Source organism: Macaca mulatta, chromosome 2, assembly GCF_049350105.2.
Source record: "Macaca mulatta isolate MMU2019108-1 chromosome 2, T2T-MMU8v2.0, whole genome shotgun sequence".
Taxonomy (NCBI): domain Eukaryota; kingdom Metazoa; phylum Chordata; class Mammalia; order Primates; family Cercopithecidae; genus Macaca; species Macaca mulatta.
The window spans coordinates 68081070-68100989 of record NC_133407.1 but is presented as its reverse complement, the minus strand read 5'-3'; positions in this window follow the sequence as shown (position 1 = coordinate 68100989).

Here is a 19920-nt window from a genome sequence, read left to right as displayed (position 1 = left end):
TCTGAGGATATTTCCTTTTTCACCATAGCCCTCTATGGGCTTTCAATTATCACTTTGCCAATTCCACAAGAACTGTCTTAGCGAAGGGCTTCTTGAGGGGAAAGCTGTAACTCTGTGAGTTGATTCCACAGAACACAAAGAAATTTCTCAGAAAGCTTCTTTCTCTTTGTTATCGGAGGATATTTCCTTTGGCCCTATAGTCTTCAATGGGGTCCGAAATATCTGTTCTCAGATTCCACAGAAATAAGGCTAGCAAAGAGATCCACGAAATACACATGTAACTCTTTGAGTGCAAGTCACACATCACACAGCAGTTCCTCAGAAAGCTTCTTTCCAGATTTCATCTGAGGATATTTCCTTTTTCACCATTGCTCTCTATGGGCTTCCAAATATCACTTTGCCAATTCCACAAGAACTGCCTTACCGAAAGGATTCTTGAAGGGAATGATGTAACTCTGTGAGATGATTTCACGGAACACAAAGAAGATTCTCAGAAAGCTTCTTTCTCTTTGTTATCGGAGGATATTTCCTGTTGCCCTATAGTCTTCAAAGGGATCCGAAATATCTGTTCTCAGATTCCACAGAAATAAGGCAAACACAGAGATCCACGAAATACAGATGAAACTCTGTGAGTGCAAGTCACACATCACAGAGCAGTTTCTCAGAGAGCTTCTTTCCAGATTTCATCTGAGGATATTTCCTTTTTCACCATATCCCTCTATGGGCTTCCAAATATCACTTTGCCAATTCCACAAGAACTATCTTACCGAAAGGCTTCTTGAAGGGAAAGCTGTTACTCTGTGAAATGATTTCACAGAACACAAAGAAGTTTCTCAGAAAGCTTCTTTCTCTTTGTTATCGGAGGATATTTCCTTTGGCCCTATAGTCTTCAAAGGGATCCGAAATATCAGTTCTCAGATTCCACAGAAATAAGGCTAGCAAAGAGATCCACGAAATACAGATGTAAGTCTGTGAGTGCAAGTCACACATTACAGAGCAGTTTCTCAGAAAGCTTCTTTCCATATTTCATAGGAGGATATTTCCTTTTTCACCATAGCCCTCTATGGGCTTCCAAATATCACTTTGCCAATTCCACAAGAACTGCCTTACCGAAAGGCTTCTTGAGGGGAAAGCTGTAACTCTGTGAGATGATTTCACAGAACACAAAGAAGTTTCTCAGAAAGCTTCTTTCTCTTTGTTAACAGAGGATATTTCCTTTGGCCCTATAGTATTCAAAGGGATCCAAAATATCTGTTCTCAGATTCCACAGAAATAAGGCTAGCAAAGAGATCCACGAAATACTGATGTAACTCTGTGAGATGAATTAACAGAACACTAAGCAGTTTCTCAGAAAGCATCTTTCCGGATCTCATCTGAGGATATTTCCTTTTTCACCATAACCCTCTGTGGGCTTCCAAATATCACTTTTCCAATTCCACAAGAACTGTCTTAGCGAAAGGCTTCTGGAAGGGAAAGCTGTAACTCTGTGAGATGATTTCACAAAACACAAAGAAGTTTCTTTAAAAGCTTCTTTCTCGCTCTTATCCTAGGATATTTCCTTTGGCCCTATAGTCTTCAAAGGGATCCGAAATATCTGTTCTCAGATTCCACAGAAATTAGGCTAGCAAAGAGATCCACGAAATACAGATGTAACTCTGTGAGTGGAAGTCACACATCAGAGAGCAGTTTCTCAGAAAGCTTCTTTCCAGATTTCATCTCAGGATATTTCCTTTTTCACCATAGCCCTCTATGGGCTTCCAAATATCACTGTGCGAATTCCACAAGAACTGCCTTAGCGAAAGGCTTCTTGAGGGGAAAGCTGTAACTCTGTGAGATGATTTCACAGAACACAAAGAAGTTTCTCAGAAAGCTTCTTTCTCTTTGTTATCGGAGGATATTTCCTTTGGCCCTATAGTCTTCAAAGGGATCCGAAATATCTGTTCTCAGATTCCACAGAAATAAGGCTAGCAAAGAGATCCACGAAATACAGATGTAACTCTGTGAGTGTAAGTCCCACATCACAGAGCAGTTTCTCAGAAACTTCTTTCCAGATTTCATCTGAGGATATTTCCTTTTTCACCATAGCCCTCTAGGGGCTTCCAAATATCACTTTGCCAATTCCACAAGAACTGCCTTACCGAAAGGCTTCTTGAAGGGAAAGATGTAACTCTGTGAGATGATTTCACAGAACACAAAGAAGTTTCTCAGAAAGCTTCTTTCTCTTTGTTATCGTAGGATATTTCCTTTTGCCCTATAGTCTTCAAAGGGATCCGAAATATCTGTTCTCAGATTCCACAGAAATAAGGCTAGCAAAGAGATCCACGAAATATAGATGTAACTCTGTGAGTGCAAGTCACACATCACAGAGCAGTTTCTCAGAAAGCTTCTTTCCAGATTTCATCTGAGGATATTTCCTTATTCACCATAGCCCTCTACGGGCTTCCAAATATCACTTTGCCAATTCCAAAAGAACTGTCTTAGCGAAGGGCTTCTTGAGGGGAAAGCTGTAACTCTGTGAGTTGATTTCACAGAACACAAAGAAGTTTCTCAGAAAGTTTCTTTCTCTTTGTTATCGGAGGATATTTCCTTTGGCCCTATAGTCTTCAATGGGGTCCGAAATATCTGTTCTCAGATTCCACAGAAATAAGGCTAGCAAGAAGATCCACGTAATACAGATGTAACTCTGTGAGTGGAAGTCACACATCACAGAGCAGTTCCTCAGAAAGCTTCTTTCCAGATTTCATCTGAGGATATTTCCTTTTTCACCATAGCCCTCTATGGGCTTCCAAATATCACTTTGCCAATTCCACAAGAACTGTCTTAGCGAAAGGCTTCTTGAGGGGAAAGCTGTAACTCTGTGAGATGATTTCACAGAACACAAAGAAGTTTCTCAGAAAGCTTCTTTCTCTTTGTTATCGGAGGATATTTCCTTTGGCCCTATAGTCTTCCAAGGGATCCGAAATATCTGTTCTCAGATTCTACAGAAATAAGGCTAGCAAAGAGATCCACGAAATACAGATGTAACTCTGTGAGTGGAAGTCACACATCACAGAGCATTTTCTCAGAAAGCTTCTTTCCAGATTTTATCTGAGGATATTTCCACTTTCACCATAGACCTCTATGGGCTTCCAAATATCACTTTTCCAATTCCACAAGAACTGTCTTAGCGAAAGGCTTCTTGAGGGGAAAGCTGTAACTCTGTGAGATGATTTCACAAAACACTAAGAAGTTTCTCAAAAAGCTTCTTTCTCTCTGTTATCCTAGGATATTTCCTTTGGCCCCATAGTCTTCAAAAGGATCCGAAATATCTGTTCTCAGATTCCACAGAAATAAGGCTAGCAAAGAGATCCACGAAATACAGATGTAACTCTGTGAGTGTAAGTCCCACATCACAGAGCAGTTTCTCAGAAACCTTCTTTCCAGATTTCATCTGAGGATATTTCCTTTTTCACCAAAGCGCTCTGTGGGCTTCTAAATATCACTTTGGCAATTCCACAAGAACTGCCTTACCGAAAGGCTTCTTGAAGGGAAAGCTGTAACTCTGTGAGATGATTTCACAGAACACAAAGAAGTTTCTCAGAAACCTTCTTTCTCTTTGTTATCGGAGGATATTTCCTTTTGCCCTATAGTCTTCAAAGGGATCCGAAATATTTGTTCTCAGATTCCACAGAAATAAGGCTAGCAAAGAGATCCACAAAATACAGATGTAACTCTGTGAGTGCAAGTCACACATCACAGAGCAGTTTCTCAGAAAGCTTCTTTCCAGATTTCATCTGAGGATATTTCCTTTTTCACCATAGCCCTCTATGGGCTTCCAAATATCACTTTGCCAATTCCACAAGAACTGTCTTAGCGAAAGGCTTCTTGAGGGGAAAGCTGTAACTCTTTGAGATGATTTCACAGAACACAAAGAAGTTTCTCAGAAATCTTCTTTCTCTTTGTTATCGGAGGATATTTCCTTTGGCCCTATAGTCTTCAAAGGGGTTCGAAATATCTGTTCTCAGATTCCACAGAAATAATGCTAGCAAAGAGATCCACGAAATACAGATGTAACTCTGTGAGTGGAAGTCACACATCACAGAGCAGTTTCTCAGAAAGCTTCTTTCCAGATTTCATCTGAGGATATTTCCTTTTTCACCATAGCCCTCTATGGGCTTCCAAATATCACTTTGCCAATTCCACAAGAACTGTCTTAGGGAAAGGCGTCTTGAGGGGAAAGCTGTAACTCTGTGAGATGATTTCACAAAACACCAAGAAGTTTCTCAAAAAGCTTCTTTCTCTCTGTTATCCTAGGATATTTCCTTTGGCCCTATAGTCTTCAAAAGGATACGAAATATCTGTTCTCAGATTCCACAGAAATAAGGCTAGCAAAGAGATCCACGAAATACGGATGTAACTCTGTGAGTTTAAGTCCCACATCACAGAGCAGTTTCTCTGAAACTTCTTTCCAGATTTCATCTGAGGATATTTCCATTTTCACCATAGCCCTCTATGGGCTTCCAAATATCACATTGCCAATTCCACAAGAACTGTCTTAGCGAAAGGCTTCTTGAGGGGAAAGCTGTAACTCTGTGAGATGATTTCACAGAACACAAAGAAGATTCTCAGAAAGCTTCTTTCTCTTTGTTATCAGAGGATATTTCCTTTGGCCCTATAGTCTTCAAAGGGATCTGAAATATCTGTTGTCAGATTCCACAGTAATAAGGCTAGCAATGAGATCCACGAAATACAGATGTACCTCTGTGAGTGGAAGTCACACATCACAGAGCAGTTCCTCAGAAAGCTTCTATCCAGATTTCATCTGAGGATATTCCCTTTTTCACCATAGCCCTCTATGGGCTTCCAAATATCACTTTGCCAATTCCACAAGAATTGCCTTACTGAAAGGCTTCTTTAAGGGAATGATGTAACTCTGTGAGATGATTTCACAGAACACAAAGACGTTTCTCAGAAAGCTTCTTTCTCTTTGTTATCGGAGGATATTTCCTTTTGCCCTATAGTCTTCAAAGGGATCCGAAATATCTGTTCTCAGATTCCACAGAAATAAGGCAAGCAAAGAGATCCACGAAATACAGATGTAACTCTGTGAGTGCAAGTCAGACATCACAGAGCAGTTTCTCAGAAAGCTTCTTTCCAGATTTCATCTGAGGATATTTCCTTTTTCACCATAGCCCTCTATGGGCTTCCAAATATCACTTTGCCAATTCCACGAGAACTGTCTTACGGAAAGGCTTCTTGAGGGGAAAGCTGTAACTCTGTGAGATGATTTCACAAAACACCAAGAAGTTTCTCAAAAAGCTTCTTTCTCTCTGTTATCCTAGGATATTTCCTTTGGCCCTAGAGTCTTCAAAAGGATCCGAAATATCTGTTCTCAGATTCCACAGAAATAAGGCTAGCAAAGAGATCCACGAAATACAGATGTAACTCTGTGAGTGTAAGTCCCACATCACAGAGCAGTTTCTCAGAAACTTCTTTCCAGATTTCATCTGAGGATATTTCCTATTTCACCATAGCCCTCTATGGGCTTCCAAATATCACTTTGCCAATTCCACAAGAACTGTCTTAGGGAAAGGCTTCTTGAGGGGAAAGCTGTAACTCTGTGAGATGATTTCACGAACACAAAGAAGTTTCTCAGAAAGCTTCTTTCTCTTTGTTATCGGAGGATATTTCCTTTGGCCCCATAGTCTTCAAAGGGATCCGAAATATCAGTTCTCAGATTCCACAGAAATAAGGCTAGCAAAGAGATCCACAAAATACAGATGTAAATCTGTGATTGCAAGTCACACATCACAGAGCACTTTCTCAGAAAGTTTCTTTCCAGATTTCATCTGAGGATATTTCCTTTTTCACCATAGCCCTCTAGGTGCTTCCAAATATCACTTTGCCAAGTCCACAAGAACTGTCTTAGCGAAAGGCTTCTTGAGGGGAAAGCTGTAACTCTGTGAGATGATTTCACAGAACACAAAGAAGTTTCTCAGAAAGCTTCTTTCTCTTTGTTATCGGAGGATATTAACTTTGGCCCTATAGTATTCAAAGGGGTTCGAAATATCTGTTCTCAGATTCCACAGAAATAAGGCTAGCAAAGAGATCCACGCAATACAGATGTAACTCTGTGAGTTGAAGTCACACATCACAGAGCAGTTCCTCAGAAAGCTTCTTTCCAGATTTCATCTGAGGATACTTCCTTTTTCACCATAGCCCTCTATGGGCTTCCAAATATCACTTTGCCAATTCCACAAGAACTGTCTTAGCGAAAGGCTTCTTGAGGGGAATGCTGTAACTCTGTGAGATGATTTCACAAAACACCAAGAAGTTTCTCAAAAAGCTTCTTTCTCTCTGTTATCCTAGGATATTTCCTTTGGCCCTATAGTCTTCAAAAGGATTCGAAATATCTGTTCTCAGATTCCACAGAAATAAGGCTAGCAAAGAGATCCACGAAATACAGATGTAACTCTGTGAGTGCAAGTCACACATCACTCAGCAGTTTCTCAGAAATCTTCTTTCCAGATTTCATCTGAGGATATTTCCTTTTTCACCATAGCCCTCTATGGGCTTCCAAATATCACTTTTCCAATTGCACAAGAACTGCCTTACCGAAAGGCTTCTTGAAGGGAAAGATGTAACTCTGTGCGATGATTTCACAGAACACAAAGAAGTTTCTCAGAAAGCTTCTTTCTCTTTGTTATCGGAGGATATTTCCTTTGGCCCTATAGTCTTCAAAGGGATCCGAAATATCTGTTCTAAGATTCCACAGAAATAAGGCTAGCAAAGAGATGCACGAAATACAGATGTAACTCTGTGAGTGCAATTCACACATCACAGAGCAGTTTCTCAGAAAGCTTCTTTCCAGATTTCATCTGAGGATATTTCCTTTTTCACCATAGCCCTCTATGGGCTTCCAAATATCACTTTGCCAATTCCACAAGAACTGTCTTAGCGAAAGGCTTCTTGAGGGGAAAGCTGTAACTCTCTGAGATGATTTCACAGAACACAAAGAGGTTTCTCAGAAAGCATCTTTCTCTTTGTTATCGGAGAATATTTCCTTCGGCCCTATAGTCTTCAAAGGGATCCGAAATATCTGTTCTCAGATTCCACAGAAATAAGGCTAGCAAAGAGATCCACGAAATACAGATGTAACTCTGTGAGTGCAAGTCACACATCACACAGCAGTTTCTCAGAAAGCTTCCTTCCAGATTTCATCTGAGGATATTTCCTTTTTCACCATAGCCCTCTATGGGCTTCCAAATATCACTTTGCCAATTCCACAAGAACTGTCTTAACGAAAGGCTTCTTGAGGGGAAAGCTGTAACTCTGTGAGATGATTTCACAGAACACAAAGAAGTTTCTCAGAAAGCTTCTTTCTCTTTGTTATCGGAGGATATTTCCTTTGGCCCTATAGTCTTCAAAGAGGTCCGACATATCTGTTCTCAGATTCCACATAATAAGGCTAGCAAAGAGATCCACGAAATACAGATGTAACTCTGTGAGTGGAAGTCACACATCACAGAGCAGTTTCTCATTAACTTCTTTCCAGATTTCATCTGAGGATATTTCCTGTTTCACCATAGCCCTCTATGGGCTTCCAAATATCACTTTGCCAATAACACAAGAACTGTCTTTGCGAAAGGCTCCTTGAGGGGAAGGCTGTAACTCTGTGAGATGATTTCACAGAACACAAAGAAGTTTCTCAGAAAGCTTCTCTCTCTTTGTTATCAGAGGATATTTCCTTTCGCCCTATAGTCTTCAAAGGGATGGGAAATACCTGTTCTCAGATTCCACAGAAATAAGGCTAGCAAAGAGATCCACGAAATACAGATGTAACTCTGTGAGTGGAAGTCACACATCACACAGCAGTTTCTCAGAAAGCTTCTTTCCAGATTTCATCTGAGGATATTTCCTTTTTCACCATAACCCTCTATGGGCTTCCAAATATCACTTTGCCAACTCCACAAGAACTGTCTTAGCGAAAGGCTTCTTGAGGGGAAAGCTGTAACTCTGTGAGATGATTTCACAGAACACAAAGAAGTTTCTCAGAAAGCTTCTTTCTCTTTGTTATCGGAGGATATTTCCTTTGGCCCTATAGTCTTCAAAGGGATCCGTAATATCTGTTCTCAGATTCCACAGAAATAAGGCTAGCAAAGAGATCCACGAAATACAGATGTAACTCTGTGAGTGGAAGTCACACATCACAGAGCAGTTTCTCAGAAAGCTTCTTTCCAGATTTCATCTGAGGATATTTCCTTTTTCACCATAGCCCTCTATGGGCTTCCAAATATCACTTTTCCAATTCCACAAGAACTGTCTTAGCGAAAGGCTTCTTGAAGGGAAAGCTGTAACTCTGTGAGATGATTTCACAAAACACCAAGAAGTTTCTTTAAAAGCTTCTTTCTCTCTGTTATCATAGGATATTACCTTTGGCCCTATAGTCTTCAAAAGGATCCGAAATATCTCTTCTCAGATTCCACAGAAATAAGGCTAGCAGAGAGATCCACGAAATACAGATGTAACTCTGTGAGTGGAATTCACACATCACAGAGCAGTTTCTCAGAAAGCTTCTTTCCAGATTTCATCTGAGGATATTTCCTTTTTCACCATAGCCCTCTAAGGGCTTCCAAATATCCCTGTGCGAATTCCACAAGAACTGTCTTAGCGAAAGGCTTCTTGAGGGGAAAGCTGTAACTCTGTGAGATGATTTCACAGAACACAAAGAAGTTTCTCAGAAAGCTTCTTTCTCTTTGTTATCGGAGGATATTTCCTTTAGCCCTATAGTATTCAAAGGGATCCGAAATATCTGTTCTCAGGTTCCACAGAAATAAGGCTAGCAAAGAGATCCACGAAATAGAGATGTAACTCTGTGAGTGCAAGTCACACATCACAGAGCAGTTTCTCAGAAAGCTTCTTTATAGATTTCATCTGAGGATATTTCATTTTTCACCATAGCCCTCTATGGGCTTCCAAATATCACTTTGCCAATTCCACAAGAAGTGTCATAGCGAAAGGCTCCTTGAGGGGAAAGCTGTAACTCTGTGAGATGATTTCACAGAACACAAAGAAGTTTCTCAGAAAGCTTCTTTCTCTTTGTTATCGGAGGATATTTCCTTTGGCCCTATAGTCTTCAAAGGGATCCGAAATATCTGTCTTCAGATTCCACAGAAATAAGGCTAGCAAAGAGATCCACGAAATACAGATATAACTCTGTGAGTGGAAGTCACACATCACAGAGCAGTTTCTCAGAAAGCTTCTTTCCAGATTTCATCTGAGGATATTTCCTTTATCACCATAGCCCTCTATGGGATTCCAAATATCACTGTGCGAATTCCACAGGAACTGTCTTAGAGAAAGGCTGCTTGAGGGGAAAGCTGTAACTCTGTGAGAAGATTTCACAGAACACAAAGAAGTTTCTCAGAAAGCTTCTTTCACTTTTTTATAAGAGGATATTTCCTTTGGCTCTATAGTCTTCAAAGGGTTCCGAAATATCTGTTCTAAGATTCCACAGAAATAAGGCTAGCAAAGAAATCCACGAAATACAGATGTAACTCAGTGAGTGCAAGTCACACATCACAGAGCAGTTTCTCAGAAATCTTCTTTCCAGATTTCATCTGAGGATATTTCCTTTTCACCATAGCCCTCTATGGGCTTCCAAATATCACTTTGCAAATTCCACAAGAGCAGCCTTACCGAAAGGCTTCTTGAAGGGAAAGCTGTAACTCTGTGAGATGATTTCACAGAACACAAAGAAGTTTCTCAGAAAGCTTCTTTCTCTTTGTTATCGGAGGATATTTCCTTTGGCCCTATAGTCTTCAAAGGGATCCGAAATATCTGTTCTCAGATTCCACAGAAATAAGGCTAGCAAAGAGATCCACGAAATACAGATGTAACTCTGTGAGTGTAAGTCCCGCATCACAGAGAAGTTTCTCAGAAAGCTTCTTTCCAGATTTTATCTGAGGATATTTCCTTTTTCAACATAGCCCTCTATGCGCTTCCAAATATCACTTTGCCAATTCCACAGGAATTGTCTTAGCGAAAGGCTTGTTGTAACTCTGAAGGAAAAGCTGTAACTCTGTGAGATGATTTCACAGAACACAAAGAAGTTTCTCAGGAAGCTTCTTTCTCTTTGTTATCGGAGGATATTTCCTTTGGCCCTATAGTCTTCAAAGGGATCCGAAAAATCTCTTCTCAGATTCCACAGAAATAAGGCTAGCAAAGAGATCCACGAAATACAGATGTAACTCTGTGAGTGGAAGTCAAACATCACAGAGCAGTTTCTCAGAAAGCTTCTTTCCAGATTTCATCTGAGGATATTTCCTTTTTCACCATAGCCCTCTATGGGCTTCCAAATATCACTGTGCGAATTCCACAAGAACTGTCTTAGCGAAAGGCTTTCTGAGGGGAAAGCTGTAACTCTGAGAGATGATTTCACAGAACACAAAGAAGTTTCTCAGAAAGCTTTTTTCTCTTTGGTATCGGACTATATTCCCTTTGGCCCCATAGTCTTCAAAGGGATGCGAAATATCTGTTCTCAGATTCCACAGAAATAAGGCTAGCAAAGAGATCCACGCAATACAGATGTAACTCTGTGAGTGGAAGTCACACATCACAGAGCAGTTTTTCAGAAAGCTTCTTTCCAGATTTCACCTGAGGATATTTCCTTTTCACCATAGCCCTCTATGGGCTTCCAAATATCACTTTGCCAATTCCACAAGAACTGTCTTAGCGAAAGGCTTCTTGAGGGGAAAGCTGTAACTCTCTGAGATGATTTCACAGAACACAAAGAAGTTTCTCAGAAAGCATCTTTCTCTTTGTTATCGGTGGATATTTCCTTCGGCCCTATAGTCTTCAAAGGGTTCCGAAATGTCTGTTCTCAGATTCCACAGAAATAAGGCTAGCAAAAGATCCACGAAATACAGATGTAACTCTGTGAGTGGAAGTCACACATCACAGAGCAGTTTCTCAGAAAGCTTCTTTCCAGATTTCATATGAGGATATTATCTTTTTCACCATAGCCCTTTAAGGGCTTCCAAATATCACTTTGCCAATTCCACAAGAACTGCATTACCGAAAGGCTTCTTATAGGGAAAGCTGTAACTCTGTGAGATGATTTCACAGAACACAAAGAAGTTTCTCAGAATGCTTCTTTCTCTTTGTTATCGGAGGATATTTCCTTTGGCCCTATAGTCTTCAAAGGGATCCGAAATATCTGTTTTCAGATTCCACAGAAATGAAGCTAGCAAAGAGATCCACGAAATACAGATGTAACTCTGTGAGTGGAAGTCACACATCACAGAGCAGTTTCTCAGAAAGCTTCTTTCCAGATTTCATCTTAGGATATTTCCTTTTTCACCGTAACCATCTATGGGCTTCCAAATATCACTTTGCCAATTCCACAAGAGCTGTCTTAGCGAAAGGCTTCTTGAGGGGAAAGCTGTAACTCTGTGAGATGATTTCACAGAACACAAAGAAGTTTTTCAGAAAGCTTCTTTCTCTTTGTTATCGGAGGATATTTCCTTTGGCCCTATAGACATCAAAGGGATCCGAAATATCTGATCTCAGATTCCACAGAAATAAGGCTAGCAAAGAGATCCACGAAATACAGATGTAACTCTGTGAATGGAAGTCACACATCACAGAGCAGTTTCTCAGAAAGCTTCTTTCCAGATTTCATCTGAGGATATTTCCGTTTTCTCCATAGCCCTCTAAGGGCTTCCAAATATCACTGTGCGAATTCCACAAGAACTGTCTTAGCGAAAGGCTTCTTGAGGGGAAAGCTGTAACTCTGTGAGATGATTTCACAGAACACAAAGAAGTTTTTCAGAAAGCTTCTTTCTCTTTGTTATCGGAGAATATTTCCTTTAGCCCTATAGTCTTCAAAGGGATCCGAAATGTTTGTTCTCAGATTCCACAGAAATAAGGCCAGCAAAGAGATCCACGAAATACAGATGTAACTCTATGAGTGCAAGTGACACATCACACAACAGTTTCTCAGAAAGCTTCTTTCCAGATTTCATCTGAGGATATTTCCTTTTTCACCAGAGCCCTCTATGGGCTTCCAAATATCACTTTGCCAATTCCACAAGAACTGTCTTAGCGAAAGGCTTCTTGAGGGGAAAGCTGTAACTCTGTGAGATGATTTCACAGAACACAAAGAAGTTTCTCAGAAAGCTTCTTTCTCTTTGTTATCGGAGGATATTTCCTTTGGCCCTATAGTCTTCAAGGGGATCCGAAATATCTGTTCTCAGATTCCACAGAAATAAGGCTAGCAAAGAGATCCACAAAATACAGATGTAACTCTGTGAGTGCAAGTCACACATCACAGAGCAGTTTCTCAGAAAGCTTCTTTCCAGATTTCATCTGAGGATATTTCCTTTTTCACCATAGCCCTCTATGGGCTTCCAAATATCACTTTGCCAATTCCACAAGAACTGTCTTAGCGAAAGGCTTCTTGAGGGGAAAGCTGTAACTCTTTGAGATGATTTCACAGAACACAAAGAAGTTTCTCAGAAACCTTCTTTCTCTTTGTTATCGGAGGATATTTCCTTTGGCCCTATAGTCTTCAAAGGGTTTCGAAATATCTGTTCTCCGATTCCACAGAAATAATGCTAGCAAAGAGATCCACGAAATACAGATGTAACTCTGTGAGTGGAAGTCACACATCACAGAGCAGTTCCTCAGAAAGCTTCTTTCCAGATTTCATCTGAGGATATTTCCTGTTTCACCATAGCCCTCTATGGGCTTCCAAATATCACTTTGCCAATTCCACAAGAACTGTCTTAGCGAAAGGCGTCTTCAGGGGAATGCTGTAACTCTGTGAGATGATTTCACAAAACACCAAGAAGTTTCTCAAAAAGCTTCTTTCTCTCTGTTATCCTAGGATATTTCCTTTGACCCTAGAGTCTTCAAAAGGATTCGAAATATCTGTTCTCAGATTCCACAGAAATAAGGCTAGCAAAGAGATCCACGACATACAGATGTAACTCTGTGAGTGCAAGTCACCCATCACACAGCAGTTTCTCAGAAATCTTCTTTCCAGATTTCATCTGAGGATATTTCCTTTTTCACCATAGCCCTCTATGGGCTTCCAAATATCACTTTTCCAATTCCACAAGAACTGCCTTACCGAAAGGCTTCTTGAAGGGAAAGATGTAACTCTGTGAGATGATTTCACAGAACACAAAGAAGTTTCTCAGAAAGCTTCTTTCTCTTTGTTATCGGAGGATATTTCCTTTTGCCCTATAGTCTTCAAAGGGATCCGAAATATCTGTTCTAAGATTCCACAGAAATAAGGCTAGCAAAGAGATGCACGAACTACAGATGTAACTCTGTGAGTGCAATACACACATCACAGAGCAGTTTCTCAGAAAGCTTCTTTCCAGATTTCATTTGAGGATATTTCCTTTTTCACCATAGCCCTCTATGGGCTTCCAAATATCACTTTGCCAATTCCACAAGAACTGTCTTAGCGAAAGGCTTCTTGAGGGGAAAGCTGTAACTCTGTGAGATGATTTCACAGAACACAAAGAAGTTTCTCAGAAAGCTTCTTTCTCTTTGTTATCGGAGGATATTTCCTTTGGCCCTATAGTCTTCCAAGGGATCCGAAATATCTGTTCTCAGATTCCACAGAAATAAGGCTAGCAAAGAGATCCACGAAATACAGATGTAACTCTGTGAGTGGAAGTCACACATCACAGAGCATTTTCTCAGAAAGCTTCTTTCCAGATTTTATCTGAGGATATTTCCATTTTCACCATAGACCTCTATGGGCTTCCAAATATCACTTTTCCAATTCCACAAGAACTGTCTTAGCGAAAGGCTTCTTGAGGGGAAAGCTGTAACTCTGTGAGATGATTTCACAAAACACTAAGAAGTTTCTCAAAAAGCTTCTTTCTCTCTGTTATCCTAGGATATTTCCTTTGGCCCCATAGTCTTCAAAAGGATCCGAAATATCTGTTCTCAGATTCCACAGAAATAAGGCTAGCAAAGAGATCCACGAAATACAGATGTAACTCTGTGAGTGTAAGTCCCACATCACAGAGCAGTTTCTCAGAAACCTTCTTTCCAGATTTCATCTGAGGATATTTCCTTTTTCACCATAGCGCTCTGTGGGCTTCTAAATATCACTTTTCCAATTCCACAAGAACTGTCTTAGCGAAAGGCTTCTTGAGGGGAAAGCTGTAACTCTGTGAGATGATTTCACAGAACACAAAGAAGTTTCTCAGAAAGCTTCTTTCTCTTTGTTCTCGGAGGATATTTCCTTTGGCCCTATAGTCTTCAAAGGGATCTGAAATATCTGTTATCAGATTCCACAGAAATAAGGCTAGCAAAGAGATGCACGAAATACAGATGTAACTCTGTGAGTGCAATTCACACATCACAGAGCAGTTTCTCAGAAATCTTCTTTCCAGATTTCATCTGAGGATATTTCCTTTTTCACCATAGCACTCTATGGGCTTCCAAATATCACTTTGCCAATTCCACAAGAACTGCCTTACCGAAAGGCTTCTTGAAGGGAAAGCTGTAACTCTGTGTGGTGATTTCACAGAACACAAAGAAGTTTCTCAGAAACCTTCTTTCTCTTTGTTATCGGAGGATATTTCCTTTTGCCCTATAGTCTTCAAAGGGATCCGAAATATTTGTTCTCAGATTCCACAGAAATAAGGCTAGCAAAGAGATCCACAAAATACAGATGTAACTCTGTGAGTGCAAGTCACACATCACAGAGCAGTTTCTCAGAAAGCTTCTTTCCAGATTTCATCTGAGGATATTTCCTTTTTCACCATAGCCCTCTATGGGCTTCCAAATATCACTTTGCCAATTCCACAAGAACTGTCTTAGCGAAAGGCTTCTTGAGGGGAAAGCTGTAACTCTTTGAGATGATTTCACAGAACACAAAGAAGTTTCTCAGAAATCTTCTTTCTCTTTGTTATCGGAGGATATTTCCTTTGGCCCTATAGTCTTCAAAGGGGTTCGAAATATCTGTTCTCAGATTCCACAGAAATAATGCTAGCAAAGAGATCCACGAAATACAGATGTAACTCTGTGAGTGGAAGTCACACATCACAGAGCAGTTTCTCAGAAAGCTTCTTTCCAGATTTCATCTGAGGATATTTCCTTTTTCACCATAGCCCTCTATGGGCTTCCAAATATCACTTTGCCAATTCCACAAGAACTGTCTTAGGGAAAGGCGTCTTGAGGGGAAAGCTGTAACTCTGTGAGATGATTTCACAAAACACCAAGAAGTTTCTCAAAAAGCTTCTTTCTCTCTGTTATCCTAGGATATTTCCTTTGGCCCTATAGTCTTCAAAAGGATACGAAATATCTGTTCTCAGATTCCACAGAAATAAGGCTAGCAAAGAGATCCACGAAATACGGATGTAACTCTGTGAGTTTAAGTCCTACATCACAGAGCAGTTTCTCTGAAACTTCTTTCCAGATTTCATCTGAGGATATTTCCTTTTTCACCATAGCCCTCTATGGGCTTCCAAATATCACATTGCCAATTCCACAAGAACTGTCTTAGCGAAAGGCTTCTTGAGGGGAAAGCTGTAACTCTGTGAGATGATTTCACAGAACACAAAGAAGATTCTCAGAAAGCTTCTTTCTCTTTGTTATCAGAGGATATTTCCTTTGGCCCTATAGTCTTCAAAGGGATCTGAAATATCTGTTGTCAGATTCCACAGTAATAAGGCTAGCAAAGAGATCCACGAAATACAGATGTACCTCTGTGAGTGGAAGTCACACATCACAGAGCAGTTCCTCAGAAAGCTTCTATCCAGATTTCATCTGAGGATATTCCCTTTTTCACCATAGCCCTCTATGGGCTTCCAAATATCACTTTGCCAATTCCACAAGAATTGCCTTACTGAAAGGCTTCTTGAAGGGAATGATGTAACTCTGTGAGATGATTTCACAGAACACAAAGACGTTTCTCAGAAAGCTTCTTTCTCTTTGTTATCGGAGGATATTTCCTTTTGCCCTATAGTCTTCAAAGGGATCCGAAATATCTGTTCTCAGATTCCACAGAAATAAGGCAAGCAAAGAGATCCACGAAATACAGATGTAACTCTGTGAGTGCAAGTCACACATCACAGAGCAGTTTCTCAGAAAGCTTCTTTCCAGATTTCATCTGAGGATATTTCCTTTTTCACCATAGCCCTCTATGGGCTTCCAAATATCACTTTGCCAATTCCACAAGAACTGTCTTACGGAAAGGCTTCTTGAGAGGAAAGCTGTAACTCTGTGAGATGATTTCACAAAACACCAAGAAGTTTCTCAAAAAGCTTCTTTCTCTCTGTTATTCTAGGATATTTCCTTTGGCCCTAGAGTCTTCAAAAGGATCCGAAATATCTGTTCTCAGATTCCACAGAAATAAGGCTAGCAAAAGATCCACGAAATACAGATGTAACTCTGTGATTGCAAGTCCCACATCACAGAGCAGTTTCTCAGAAACGTCTTTCCAGATTTCATCTGAGGATATTTCCTATTTCACCATAGCCCTCTATGGGCTTCCAAATATCACTTTGCCAATTCCACAAGAACTGTCTTAGGGAAAGGCTTCTTGAGGGGAAAGCTGTAACTCTGTGAGATGATTTCACAGAACACAAAGAAGTTTCTCAGAAAGCTTCTTTCTCTTTGTTATCGGAGGATATTTCCTTTGGCCCCATAGTCTTCAAAGGGATCCGAAATATCTGTTCTCAGATTCCACAGAAGTAAGGCTAGCAAAGAGATCCACAAAATACAGATGTAACTCTGTGATTGCAAGTCACACATCACAGAGCACTTTCTCAGAAAGTTTCTTTCCAGATTTCATCTGAGGATATTTCCTTTTTCACCATAGCCCTCTAGGTGCTTCCAAATATCACTTTGCCAATTCCACAAGAACTGTCTTAGCGAAAGGCTTCTTGAGGGGAAAGCTGTAACTCTGTGAGATGATTTCACAGAACACAAAGAAGTTTCTCAGAAAGCTTCTTTCTCTTTGTTATCGGAGGATATTTCCTTTGGCCCTATAGTATTCAAAGGGGTTCGAAATATCTGTTCTCAGATTCCACAGAAATAAGGCTAGCAAAGAGATCAACGCAATACAGATGTAACTCTGTGAGTGGAAGTCACACATCACAGAGCAGTTCCTCAGAAAGCTTCTTTCCAGATTTCATCTGAGGATACTTCCTTTTTCACCATAGCCCTCTATGGGCTTCCAAATATCACTTTGCCAATTCCACAAGAACTGTCTTAGCGAAAGGCTTCTTGAGGGGAATGCTGTAACTCTGTGAGATGATTTCACAAAACACCAAGAAGTTTCTCAAAAAGCTTCTTTCTCTCTGTTATCCTAGGATATTTCCTTTGGCCCTATAGTCTTCAAAAGGATTCGAAATATCTGTTCTCAGATTCCACAGAAATAAGGCTAGCAAAGAGATCCACGAAATACAGATGTAACTCTGTGAGTGCAAGTCCCACATCACACAGCAGTTTCTCAGAAATCTTCTTTCCAGATTTCATCTGAGGATATTTCCTTTTTCACCATAGCCCTCTATGGGCTTCCAAATATCACTTTTCCAATTGCACAAGAACTGCCTTACCGAAAGGCTTCTTGAAGGGAAAGATGTAACTCTGTGAGATGATTTCACAGAACACAAAGAAGTTTCTCAGAAAGCTTCTTTCTCTTTGTTATCGGAGGATATTTCCTTTGGCCCTATAGTCTTCAAAGGGATCCGAAATATCTGTTCTAAGATTCCACAGAAATAAGGCTAGCAAAGAGATGCACGAAATACAGATGTAACTCTGTGAGTGCAATTCACACATCACAGAGCAGTTTCTCAGAAAGCTTCTTTCCAGATTTCATCTGAGGATATTTCCTTTTTCACCATAGCCCTCTATGGGCTTCCAAATATCACTTTGCCAATTCCACAAGAACTGTCTTAGCGAAAGGCTTCTTGAGGGGAAAGCTGTAACTCTCTGAGATGATTTCACAGAACACAAAGAGGTTTCTCAGAAAGCATCTTTCTCTTTGTTATCGGAGGATATTTCCTTCGGCCCTATAGTCTTCAAAGGGATCCGAAATATCTGTTCTCAGATTCCACAGAAATAAGGCAAGCAAAGAGATCCACGAAATACAGATGTAACTCTGTGAGTGCAAGTCACACATCACAGAGCAGTTTCTCAGAAAGCTTCTTTCCAGATTTCATATGAGGTAATTTCCTTTTTCACCATAGCCCTCTATGGGCTTCCAAATATCACTTTGCCAATTCCACAAGAACTGCATTACCGAAAGGCTTCTTGAAGGGCAAGCTGTAACTCTGTGAGATGATTTCACAGAACACAAAGAAGTTTCTCAGAATGCTTCTTTCTCTTTGTTATCGGAGGATATTTCCTTTGGCCCTATAGTCTTCAAAGGGATCCGAAATATCTGTTCTAAGATTCCACAGAAATAAGGCTAGCAAAGAGATCCACGAAATACAGATGTAACTCTATGAGTGCAAGTGACACATCACACAGCAGTTTCTCAGAAAGCTTCCTTCCAGATTTCATCTGAGGATATTTCCTTTTTCACCATAGCCCTCTATGGGCTTCCAAATATCACTTTGCCAATTCCACAAGAACTGTCTTAACGAAAGGCTTCTTGAGGGGAAAGCTGTAACTCTGTGAGATGATTTCACAGAACACAAAGAAGTTTCTCAGAAAGCTTCTTTCTCTTTGTTATCGGAGGATATTTCCTTTGGCCCTATAGTCTTCAAAGAGGTCCGAAATATCTGTTCTCAGATTCCACATAATAAGGCTAGCAAAGAGATCCACGAAATACAGATGTAACTCTGTGAGTGGAAGTCACACATCACAGAGCAGTTTCTCAGAAACTTCTTTCCAGATTTCATCTGAGGATATTTCCTGTTTCACCATAGCCCTCTATGGGCTTCCAAATATCACTTTGCCAATAACACAAGAACTGTCTTAGCGAAAGGCTCCTTGAGGGGAAGGCTGTAACTCTGTGAGATGATTTCACAGAACACAAAGAAGTTTCTCAGAAAGCTTCTCTCTCTTTGTTATCAGAGGATATTTCCTTTCGCCTTATAGTCTTCAAAGGGATGGGAAATACCTGTTCTCAGATTCCACAGAAATAAGGCTAGCAAAGAGATCCACGAAATACAGATGTAACTCTGTGTGTGGAAGTCCCACATCACAGAGCAGTTTCTCTGAAACTTCTTTCCAGATTTCATCTGAGGATATTTCCTTTTACACCATAGCCCTCTATGGGCTTCCAAATATCACATTGCCAATTCCACAAGAACTGTCTTAGCGAAAGGCTTCTTGAGGGGAAAGCTGTAACTCTGTGAGATGATTTCACAGAACACAAAGAAGATTCTCAGAAAGCTTCTTTCTCTTTGTTATCAGAGGATATTTCCTTTGGCCCTATAGTCTTCAAAGGGATCTGAAATATCTGTTGTCAGATTCCACAGTAATAAGGCTAGCAAAGAGATCCACGAAATACAGATGTACCTCTGTGAGTGGAAGTCACACATCACAGAGCAGTTCCTCAGAAAGCTTCTATCCAGATTTCATCTGAGGATATTCCCTTTTTCACCATAGCCCTCTATGGGCTTCCAAATATCACTTTGCCAATTCCACAAGAATTGCCTTACTGAAAGGCTTTTTGAAGGGAATGATGTGACTCTGTGAGATGATTTCACAGAACACAAAGACGTTTCTCAGAAAGCTTCATTCTCTTTGTTATCGGAGGATATTTCCTTTTGCCCTATAGTCTTCAAAGGGATCCGAAATATCTGTTCTCAGATTCCACAGAAATAAGGCAAGCAAAGAGATCCACGAAATACAGATGTAACTCTGTGAGTGCAAGTCACACATCACAGAGCAGTTTCTCAGAAAGCTTCTTTCCAGATTTCATCTGAGGATATTTCCTTTTTCACCATAGCCCTC